Raw genomic sequence first — 12,422 nt, 5'->3', positions numbered from 1 at the left:
ACACAGACAGACTACATCAGGTCAGGCAGTGGGATGTTAGTTCTGAAGGGTAAGAAGTCAGAAACTGATATGTAGGTCAATCAAATCTAAGACCTGTGGTACACTGATATGCTTCTAGTCATCATGGTAGGTTACAATGCAGAATGAAATGGAGTACCTGACATACCAGTACAGTCATAGCAAATATATACAAGTGTCAGGTGTGCCCCCAATCCTATGTATAAATGTAGAAACAGTCAATTGTTCCCCATCCCCAAACCTATGTAGAAATGTAGTAACAGTCTGGTGTGCCCACCCAATCTGATGTTGACGCGTTGTAACAGTCAGGTGTGCCCCCCAATCATATTTAGAAATGTAGTAACAGTCTGGTGTGTCCCCCCAATCTGATGCAGACACGTTGTAACAGCCAGGTGTGTCGCCCCAATCCTATTTAAAAAAGTAGTAACAGTCTGTCTGGTGTGCCCCCCCAATCCGATGTAGACACGTTTTAACAGTCAGGTGTGCCCCCCAATCCTATGTAGAAATATAGCAACTGTCAGGTGTGCCCCCCTCCAATCTAATGTAGACATGTCATAACATGTATGTGTAGGTATAATACCAGTGGAGCACAGATGACCTGAGGTGGCCAAGGTAGCAGGATAGATTGTGGCATCTGTACGATATGAAGGTATACATGTGTTAGGTTGGTGTGTGTTTCATATTTTGTGAGAGTGGTCAGTATGGATGCATGTTGAGGTTTGACCTGGTGGCCATTGCCCACTACTGCTGATGACAGGGCCAAGTCCTCACAACTGCAGTGCCAAAGATAATGCTCCCCATTATAACACATTCTAGCAGTAAGCCATTGTAAATGTATGGTGGTAATATGTGTCACCATCTGAAAGATGGACATGGCATGACTGTTGGGCTAGATATACAAGCAGTACACAGGGAAAAGTACCCCAGACATACAGTGTATAATGTGTAACCATAAAATGGACACATCCTTGGAATTGTACATACAGGTATGCATCAAACTATCTGGGCTTGTAGTAGGGAATACCATTGTCATCTGGCCGAACACTTGCAGATCACAAAGGTGATAGGACTGATGTATTCAGAATTAGCTGATGTCCCTGCACAAGCCAGCATAACTGGACTGCCCCATGCATATTTGTGAGTCAGATGCAAGTAGTGTCCATAGCACACATGCACCCAGCTAACCCAACCATGACCCACAGTTACCTCTCTGGTCTTATTCCTGCTGTTGGGAATGGGTACAATATGACCCCGACCTGTGTATGGCAAAATTGAAAGAATGCAGCATGCAGTGCAGGTGTCCCATGCAAGTGTGTCTCTAGCTGTAAGCAGCACCCTGCCAGCATCCACACCACCTGATCAATACTAATAGAAAGTACTGGCATGAACATCTAGCACACCTACCCTGTCACCCCAGCGGAATGTACTGTATAGCAGTCTGGTACTATAGGACTGACAAAATGCAATGGCCTTCTACAGCTGGCCTGCATCACCACCAAATGGCCTACAGGCCTCTGCCAAAGGCCTGCTTCTCACCCATACTGCCAATGTATGTTATGTCATGAACACCCAAATAACAACATAACACACTTCACATAACCCATATGCAAGGCCATGTGGAAAAACCACAGTAGCATGTCCACCATGTCCCACTGCATGAACTGTGGACCAACACCAAAACATAGCTGTGATGAGGTGATAACTGTAGGGAAAGTATCAGAGAATGTTTGCATAATGTATGGAAGAGGATATAAAAATAGGGGGGTTGGGAGCATGGGCAGCATGGAAAGTGCAAAGTCCAAAACACAACCGTGTGCACATACTATCCCTGGCTGCAAACACAAAAGTGGGTGGCTACAAACCTGCCCATACACCACAGTAGGGGTAATGTCCTGTCTTATGACACTTGCCTCTGGGTAACCTGTGCGAATCTGTACTGCTGTCAGGTATTGCCACAGCAAGATAAGGCCATGCTGTCACGTTGATGGATGTACAAGTATGGGATCCTCTGCCATCACTGTAGCAAGGTGCTGAACTGGTTACACAGACCCAGCAGCAAGTGTCTGCAGCTCCCCTTCCACAATGACATAACTTTCCAGGAATATGTAGGTGTTTGGCCCCAATAATGGACACAGCTGCATTCACCCTGTGTTCCCCAGGACATCACTGTGAGCAAAAATGTCTACTTGAGAGCACTTGAGGACATAAAACATCACAGTGTATAACAGTACACATCTGAATATCTCTGCTAACATCAGTATCATGTAGCAGAAACAGCACAGACACAATCACCTACAGTACCTACTAACCCTTGCACAGTTTGAGCCCATATTGCCAACTGATATACAGATATCCTGCAGAAACAGTTTGCTAGCTGTAGGTGTAGAACACAAAGGTCTGCACTGGAGTACAATCTACCTGGAATGGATGAAACATTCAATACAGAAAAGCATACTGTGCATGCTCACGCACTTAAACAAATGAAGCTCATGTCTGCCAACAACAGTGAACCATACATATCTGACAGTTGCAGATGTTAGTGCATACACTCCTCAGTATACACCAGTCATGCTTTGCACACATATTGGATAGGAATACAGTGACAAAGAGCATTCCATAATGAGGCCTGTCCCACCCAGCACACAGCCAAATGGCTACAACCACATAATGTGTAAATGTCACTTACTGCAGAAATTAACCACTGGTATCCCTCAGCATTAAAGACTCAGTGTTGCTAGTGTTAGTTGTGAAACATGACTATACAAGGCAGTAGTCATCTAGCAGTTGTATACACGTACCTGCGGAATATAAACCTTTGTATGCCTGAGTGTGGTGTGTCTACCTCTAGAAGAATGGGTTATGGCCCATGCACACACACTGCCCTTACCATAGCCCTACTATGGCAAGCCTGCTGATGTCAGCCACTGTGAAATATACCTTTGGGGAAAGGATAGCCGAGTAATCTCTGTGGCATGTCTTATAACTGCGTAATGCTATGGTGTGATAAACTAGTTAGGTATGAGTTCTAATCCCAGACATGGTAGTTGTGTGTGTCTCTGGCCTGTGTAGAGAGCAATGCCTTTTAGGCTAGTCACAGTCACTACAATTCAAATGCCCAACTGTAGCAAGCCTGCTGATGTCATTCACTTTGAAATACACCTTTGGGAAAAAAACAGCCCAGTGATCTCTGTGGTGCATCCTATAACTGTGTAATGCTGTAGTGAGATAAAGTAGCTAGGTAGGAGTTCTTCTCCCAGACATGGCAACTGTGTCTGTGTGTGTGTGTGTGTGTGTGTGTGTGTGTGTGTGTGTGTGTGTGTGTGTGTGTGTGTGTGTCTGTCTGTCTATGCAGGGAGCAATGCCTTTTTAGGCTAGTCACCCTCACTACAATTCAAATGTCCTACTTTGGTAAGCCTGCTGATGTCATTCACTTTGAAATACACCTTTGGGAAAAAAACAGCCCAGTGATCTCTGTGGTGCATCCTATAACTGTGTAATGCTGTAGTGAGATAAAGTAGCTAGGTAGGAGTTCTTCTCCCAGACATGGCAACTGTGTCTGTGTGTGTGTGTGTGTGTGTGTGTGTGTGTGTGTGTCTGTCTGTCTATGCAGGGAGCAATGCCTTTTTAGGCTAGTCACCCTCACTACAATTCAAATGTCCTACTTTGGTAAGCCTGCTGATGTCATTCACTTTGAAATACACCTTTGGGAAAGAAATAGCCCAGTAATCTCTGTGGCGCATCATATAACTGCTTAATCCTATAGTGTGATAAACTAGTTAGGTAGGAGTTCTAATCCCAAACATGGCAACTGTGTGTGTGTTTCTGTCTGTGTGGGGAGCAATGCTTTTTAGGCTAGTCACACTTGCTACAATTCAAATGCCCTACTTTGGTAAGCCTGCTGATGTCATTCACTTTGAAATACACCTTTGGGGAAGGAGTAGTCCATTAATCTCCATGGTGTGTCCTATAACAGTGTAATACTGTAGTGTGATGTAGTAGTTAGGTATGGGTTCTGTTCATAGACATGGCAAGTGTGGACATTTGTCTATGTAGGGTGCAATGCTTTTGAGGCCATTCACTGTCACTACAACCTCCATTGACCTTCTTTGGTAAGCCTGCTGATGTCATTCCCAGTGAAATACACCTTTGGGGAAGGCATAGTCCAGTAATCTCCATGGTGTGTTCTATAACTGCGTAATGCTGTAGTGTAATAAACTAGTTACGTAGGAGCTCTAATTCCAGACATGGCGAGTATGTGCGTTTGTGCCTGTCATTTTTTATCCTGCATGGTGATGGCTGTGAGTGTGTAACAACTGGACTGATGGTGGAGTGCAAATTTCTTATATGGTGGCCCTATTATATGTCATAATGTCCACCTTACAAGGATAACAGATGTCATATAGCCAAGAGGCTAGGATGCCAATCCATACCCCTACATATGACATCAAGGCCTGGTGAACAAAGTAAGCAACCCTTGTATTACAGAGAGAACACTCTCAACCCATGTCTCATCACAAACACACTTGCCTAGGCAACAACTGCTATATTGGTAGTACCCTGCATATTGCTTACAGATAGTAGCCATGGTGTAATTGCAGTGGACTACAGAGGGCATGGCACCCTGTCCATCAGTAAAATAGGCATATAATTACAGACAGTGTGCCTTCACTATGTTCCCCACTGGATGCCTGCAACAACTGTGGTGCCATCAAATATGACCCACAAAGGACATACCATGCCTTAAACACATGTCCTGTATGTACAGATGCCACTGACACCAGTGAATACCTGTATCATGTTATCATTGTAGGTGCAGGGTCAACCTGCTGTCCATTACCAGTTCATGCCACATGAGGCCAGTACTGGCACATCTGATGATAACAAGCTGTGTACACAACATGGGCCAGACACCCCAGGTACAGTTCCACATGTCACTGTACATGCATGTGGGATGTGTGCATGTCCCAGACACCGTCCATGTCATGGACTATAGAACACATACATGGCAAGCATTGCACAGCACTGGCCACACACAATAGTAACCCAGGTGACTGGATGGTGAATACAATACCCACCTGTGTAGGCCAATCCAGACACTACACCCCTGAGCCACACTGCAGACCATTGTCATGTGGCCTGATGCCAAGGTATACCCTTCACCTAGCCTTGTATAGCCTTCTGGCACAGTCAACCACTGCACACCAGTGAAGCAATGCAACAATGCATGTTAGTACTGGCACCCTGTGTCTGTGTGTGTTGTGTATGATGCTTTTGACCACATTCACACTCACTACAACTCCCATTGGCATACTGAAGCATGCTGTTTGATGTCAGACACCTTCACGTACCCTTTGCCCATATAACCTCTAGATAACCTCTGTGCAGCATGTGATACCTGCGCATTACTGTATTATGGCAAACTAACTAGTTAGGAAGTGTATTCCTGACTCTGCCAAGGGTGTCAATGTGTGTGAGTCCCTGAGAAAGTGTGGCTGTGTTGATGCTGGCACCTATTCATGTGGACATGTAGGCTGTGTGGTGCATGCAATAACTGCATAGACATGTGTTAGCAATACATAGTCAGCCAGGGGGTTGAAACCCTGTACTGGTAGGTGTGTGACACAAACATGCTTAATTTTTACTATCCCACCCCCTCTCTGACTTACTTTGTCTCTCTCTCTCTCTGTCTCTCACTTCCTCTCTGGTGGATGTGGAGAAGTACACCTGCTTTGCTTAGGCAGCAGCTTGTGTTATGTAAGTGATGCTCATGATCAGCTGATGCCTCTGCACAAATTGTAGTCCTCCTCTAGCTGATTGCATGTGGAACAGCAGTGGTATCATTCCCATTACCAATTGCATGGAAACACACTCCAATATCTGGGAACATCATGTTGGTGTTTGGCCTTTTCATTCACTGTGAGCAAGACCTAGATCTGGTGTTTGGCAAACAGCATCACAGATGGTTTTGAGATTTACCTCTAACAACATACACTGTGGAAGCAGGCCAGCAGACAGGTGGGGGATGTGGCAGACATGACTACAGAATGTAAGTGTTGCTATTCTGCATTTTGAGTAATGTCGGTTTAACAGGGTGTGTGTGTGGATATGGCTGTTCTACATGTTTTAATACCTGTCATGACAGTGCCATGTTTTTGAGGAAACTCCAGTATGTAGGGTCATCTGCAGACTGGGCAGTGTGTGGAGCCGTTTGTTTTTTCTGTTACTCGCAGAACACCTATCTGAGAACTGCAGAAGCATAGTGTAAGGATTGCAGTCAGTACATGGTGATATCCATGAGAGTTACTGACTTCATATCTCTCATAGGATATATGTCACAACAAACCCTGGTATGACGGTAAATATATGAGGTTATCACAGCAACATGCCAATATTGGGCCAGTGTTCATAGCTCCAGCCACAAGTATTTCAACTTTTGTACATATGTCAGGCAGTAAGAGGTGCATATGTTCTGTACACGATTATTTAGTGACATCATACCTGATAACAAGACAGTCAGATATCAGACTGCTAGACAGGGGCGGCTCGTGCTATCAGACTGCAGGACTGCAGCCATCCCACCTAGAAATAAAAAATGTGAAACATAAAATTTAAAAAAATATATATATTTTTAACGAGTACAGGAACTGCCGCGCATGCACACTCAGACTGCCTCGCAGATGCCAAGGAATCTGTGTGAACTCTGACTGCCTGAGTCAGCAGTCCAGATACAGAGAAGGTATTTTCTGCCCCGCAGATGCCCAGGAATCTGTGCAGTAGACGACCGCACAGAACAGAGGAGCTCCAGACTGCTTGATCTGCAGACAGGATCAATCAGGAGAGAGAGGTGAGCAGGGATTCAAGTGCAGGACCAATCAGGAGAGAGGTAAGTTGAGTTCTAAGCTCTTGCAGGGAAGCATTAATTTGAGCGTGGGTTTGGTGTGTGTGCGTGTGTGTGTGTGTGTGTGTGTGTGTGTGTGTGTGTGTGTGTGTGTGAAATGCCCCTGTTAACACATAGTGGTGGGTAGAGATACTCAGGATTGAACCCTGTATCTTGGATGCAGGTGGCAAGGACCTGAATTCCCTACCCACCACTATTTGTAAAAAAATGCAGATTTTTGCCTCATATTTGTTCTGTTCCTCATAAAATCTGTGGTTTCCGTATCTTCATTTTTCCTTGCAAAGGTTTGTGGTGCACTGGTAGCATTGCTGCCTGACAGCTACAGTTTCTCTGGTTTGATTCTTGGCTGGGGTGCCTTGTGTGTGGAGTCTGCATGTCCTCCCATCCCTTACAAAGATGTGCCTGGAGTGTTTCTCCCTGCTCTGCTGAAAATTGGCTTTGTTTTGTTCCACGTCAGACTAGTTTCCTGGTTAACAAATGTTTAAAAATAACAGGCATTTAAATTTCAGACTTCGTATTCTTCAGAAAGTACATGGTAAAACAAAACCTTTTATTCTAGCAATTGTCTAAGTTTATAACATGGATATTTGAAATTTGCCCATATTTTTGGGACTGTATTCCCCCATTATTGGCCTCATCCAGTATTTTGTGCTAAGGTTGAGAGCTATGGTGAGAACTGAATTCACTGAATATGTTTGGCAGCTGTATTCCCACATTATTGGCTTTTTTCAGGTGTTTTTGATAAGAGGTTGACAGCTATGGTGAGAGCTGAATTCACTAAATGGTAGCCATTTAAGTTTGTCTTCCTCTGTTTCAGCTGATTTGGCATAGTGGTATGTTTCTCTGACTGTTTTGCACAGGGTCCCCTGGGTTCAAGACGTGGCAGTGAAATGTATGGTGGTAACACAGCATTTTATTCTAGCAACTTTCCAACATTATACAAGCAATGTTTAAAATGTGTCCCTGGTTGTTGGCCTTTTGTCCCCCCCCCCCAATAAATTTTGGCTTTTTCCAGATTTCTTGTGCTGCAAAGTTCAGAGATACAGCTGAGTGTCGAGTAGATTTTACAAGGAGCTGAGAGCTGCAGGGGAACAAAGGTTTAGTGCTGCTAATGCTAAGTCTGCTTTCATTGTTAATAGCACAACAGGTAGTGTACTTGCTTTTGATGCAGAAGGCTGTGGGTTCTACTCCCACAGTAGCTAGATGCATTGCTGATACTGTACTGTGTTGTAAAGGGGGTGGATGCTGCAGTCCATTTTGGCAAAGATACCTAGTAACTATGAACCTGTTGTCAGTTTGCTATCCATTCCCTATTGCGGTATTATTAGCTTATCATTTTTTTTAATGCCTGCAACATAGGCAATTTATTCTTCAAGGGCAACAGTCACTTTATTTGTAGATGAAACAATGACATATAAAGTTGTTTGCTAGCAGCAACCTCTTTATTAGTTACAGATTTCTTTAATGTGGATTTTACTACTTCAGAGATTGTGCATATTTACTGATACTGGTGGACTATAGAAGGTTGAGTAGACTTTTTATGATGGAAATGTTCTGAACTGGGCAGTTTTGTCTTTGGTACATGCATTTTCTTTCATCGTTTAATGGAAAAATGTTCAAAACAATAAATTTAAAATGCCCTCTAGCAACTGTACTGTATTTTACAAGGAATATAATGTAATACAGTCAGAAAGGTGTATCAAAGAGTGTGTGTATGATTCATGTTCAGGGGGCCTATGATTTTGAAAACAGCCCAGAGTTAACCTTTATCTGCCACTGGCAAAATGTATTTTCTTTGAATGTGGGTTTCAATGCTGTTTCAATGCATGTGAGTTTCAAGGGCAGAGACGTTTTAATGCTAAGTCTATTTTCATTGTGAGACTGCATTGCTTTGTTTAACAGATATCTATTAGGGTTTGTGCTGTAAAATGCAAAATAAAACTTTCAAATGAAAACTAAATCATTGCAGAAGTAAAGCAGTATGCACATTACAGTGTTTATGGTAAATGGGGCAAAATAACCAAGGAATGGGACATTGGAATGGCTGCAGGGTTGAGGCTCCATTCGCCCAAGATTTTGTGAGTGGGGGAGGGTAGAAAATTTAGACAGCCCCGGTTGAACTATACCACTCAGTTGTCCATATTTTTGCAGAATGAATAGATATCTGCTTCTTATTTTTGTTTTTTTCCTCATAAAATTGATGTTTTTCTAGCAAATCATTTATGAATGAAGTCACTGAATGACAGACATTGAGTTTCAGACGCCATAACCTTCAGAAAAATGCATGCTAATGCAAAACCTGTTATTCTATCAACTGTCTTAAGTTTATACAAGAGCAATTTTTAGTAGTGTTTGTATGTTCCCCCAGTATATTTGGCCTTGTCCAGATTTCCTGCATTAAGAGGTTGAGAGGTACGTTCAAATCACTTTGTAGAATTAGGAATACCCAAACTTCTCAATTGTCCCCAATTTTGGCTCAAAATGTTGCTCTCCCCTAATAATCCCTCCTCAAAATTGCAATTTTGGAAGAAAACATGGAGGGTTTACAATTATATATAACTGTAATGATCAGAGTTATAGATTACTTTTATTTCAGAAATGCATGTAGATGCCCTTATTTTGTTAGTTGCTCAAGTTAACAGTGCTAATATTAAAAAGGTGTCCCTTTTTTGATAGGTTTCCAGCTGTATTGTGTGGCAACTTTATATTTTTGCATCACATTTTTGGTCTGTTTTTCATAAAATTGTGGTTTTCTGGCAAATTAGTGGCAAGCCATTAAAGATTGAAGTTAGAAAATAATGGCAGACATTTGAGTTTCAGATTTCATACCCTTCAGAAAATTCATACTAATGCAAGACCTACTACTGTTCTATGATCTAGGTTAATAAGAGCAATATTTAAAAATTGTCCTTATTTTTGGGCCTGTGTCCCACTTCTAGTTCTATGTATGGCTTTGTCCAGATTTCTTGCTCTGAAGTTGGGAAGTATGAGTGTCAGAGCCATCACTGTCAGCCAGAGACATTTCAAATTGTGACATACTTGTTGCACCCCACTCCCTATTGTAGTGGCTCTGGATGTGTCCAAGGAAGGCAAGGAGCAGTTATGCAGTGTAAGTGTGCAGAGTATTCCCCCATCCAAGGTAGACTACATGTATGACCGTGGCTTTTCATCTGTCCTTGATTTTGCAGAATGTTCTGGTTTTCTGTCATATTTTTATACTGTTGATTTATGCTTCTTATTATTCAAGAAATGCATGCTGTCACAGTGCCCTGTTGCTCTGTTTAAGTAGCAATGATTTAATGACCATCAGGTAAGCTTGTCAGAGATTGTAAGATGCAAGTAAGCTTTAATAAGCATACTGTTAAAGAATTACCAGCATTGAAAGCCTTTTCGTTATTGCCATGCAGAGAATATTTACATAACTAGATAATGTATAAGCCTTGGGTATTGAAATACATATGACAGTATTTGTAATAAAAGGACAGGATTACAGTATTTTCAGAAGCTAATTACATTTATTGGAGACTTGCAGTCATCTTTTGTTGGAGACTTGCAGTCATCTTTGCAGGCTTAACCATAAACTAAACAGAATGCCAATCTATCATGTGTGGTCCATAACTTGTGCAGGAATCCTTTAAGCAATTTATCTTGAGCTTGTTTCTTGTTTGCTGTTCATTTTTTACTTTGATCATGTCTTCCCCATGAAACAAGTAGATAGTTGTGTCAGGCCGCAGGTCTTTTTTGGATAAGAAACATTTTTACAAGTTGGGGTATCACAGAGATTGCTACTTTCAGCATGTTACTTCGTAATTTTATAAAGCTGAATATAAATTATAATTATAAAGGAGTAGTGGTTTGAGTTGAGTGCTGCTTGTTTTTTATACTTGATTTTGACTGGCATTCCAGTAATGTATTTAAAAAGTAATTTATTTTTTCATGCCTCACAACCTGTTTCCAACTGGATACTAAGTAAATTGTCATGCAGCCAATGCATTGAAATAATTTTTTCTTCTACACTTCATTTTGTCTTGATTGGACTCTTGTAGTGACTGTTTGGCACCCAGGGCAGTGTATTTAATTAAAGTTCCAGTTGTTGTGGTTTTGAGCATAGCTCCACCCCTTTCTAGTTGGCCACACCCCTTCTCATTGCCCCCACCCATTCAGCTGTCTCCTGCAGCTCTCCTTTATTTTGAAGTCACCAGCCGCCACTGCTGCTAGACATGTTATGTATAGTAGGGATTGTTTCTGAGGACATAACATGGGCATTCTGTGTTGTGTGTACAATACTGGGGTCTTTGTACTTAGGGTGATTGTTGACAGAATGTGTATTGCACATACGTACCGTGGGCTGTGCAGAAACTGTGGTACATGCCATTGTTCTTGGTCCTGTTCCATTTGATGTTACATGCTGCTCCGGTGTATGGTACTCTATTGGCTCATATGTCTGTAGGGCCAGACACATATGTGTCCCATACCACAGACTGCCATCGGACCACACTGTGCCATGACCCAGTGTATGTAGGGTTAGTGTGTGAGTGGCACATATGAGGATGGTGTTTATCAGACAGTCCATATAGTGTCATATTAAGCTTGTGTACCATATGTGGCTGTGGCTGTGTTTACATTGGTTGTGGGTATGCACTTTCTCACAGGTGTCTGTTACTCTGTGCTGTGACATGCGTGGAGACCCTGCTATAATTGCAGGTGCATGTGTATTCTCCCATACAAAATGTAGTCCAGTGTTGTGGCAGTCTGCCTGTAGTTTGCACAGTGCTCTGTGACATGCCTAGCAGCCTAGTGTAATTACACAGTGTGCTGTTAAGTCTAGTTATTTGCAAGACATACTGCTGCCAGGCCACCATAACTGTTGTGTATTTCTGACAAAGCAGTAGGATTCTGTACAGATGTATGTCACTAACTACTGGGTAGTATGTGGCCATGTGACCTCTGCATCACTAGGTATTATGTGTCAGGACAGACTGGCGTGTGTGTTGATGCATAAACTGTGTGGGCATATGTAGTCCAGTATGTACGTGATATACCCATGTACACGGCTATTACCATCCACATTAGGAGGCATGGTCCACATGTCTCACATGAAGGGGATATGTGTACACCTCTGGACTGCAAACAGAGTGGCAGACTGTCCACATCTATTGGTCATATCTATTCTGTAGTCCACAAGATCTTTACAGTGCTAGCAGTGGTACTGTACTGTGATGTCCTTAGGATGTCTGTCAGTAGCCAATGGCACACATGTCAAAAGCAGATGTGACCTCCCACACACACAACATGTCTGTCAAGACAACCTCTAGTATAAGTAGAAACAGTCTACATATATACCTGCAATATATACATGACATCTCATTGCACTAAGGGTTTGGGACTATTGGTGCTGATGTAGGATTCCACTCTATGTTCTGGACATATGGTAAACATATATATTTATATATATATGTGTGTGTATACATATATATAAATATATGTGTGTGTATATATATATATA

This window comes from Protopterus annectens, chromosome 1.part0 (genome assembly GCF_019279795.1).
Source record: "Protopterus annectens isolate FY-2018-M chromosome 1.part0, PAN1.0, whole genome shotgun sequence".
NCBI classification, from domain to species: domain Eukaryota; kingdom Metazoa; phylum Chordata; order Ceratodontiformes; family Protopteridae; genus Protopterus; species Protopterus annectens.
Note: the sequence above shows the minus strand (reverse complement) of the source record.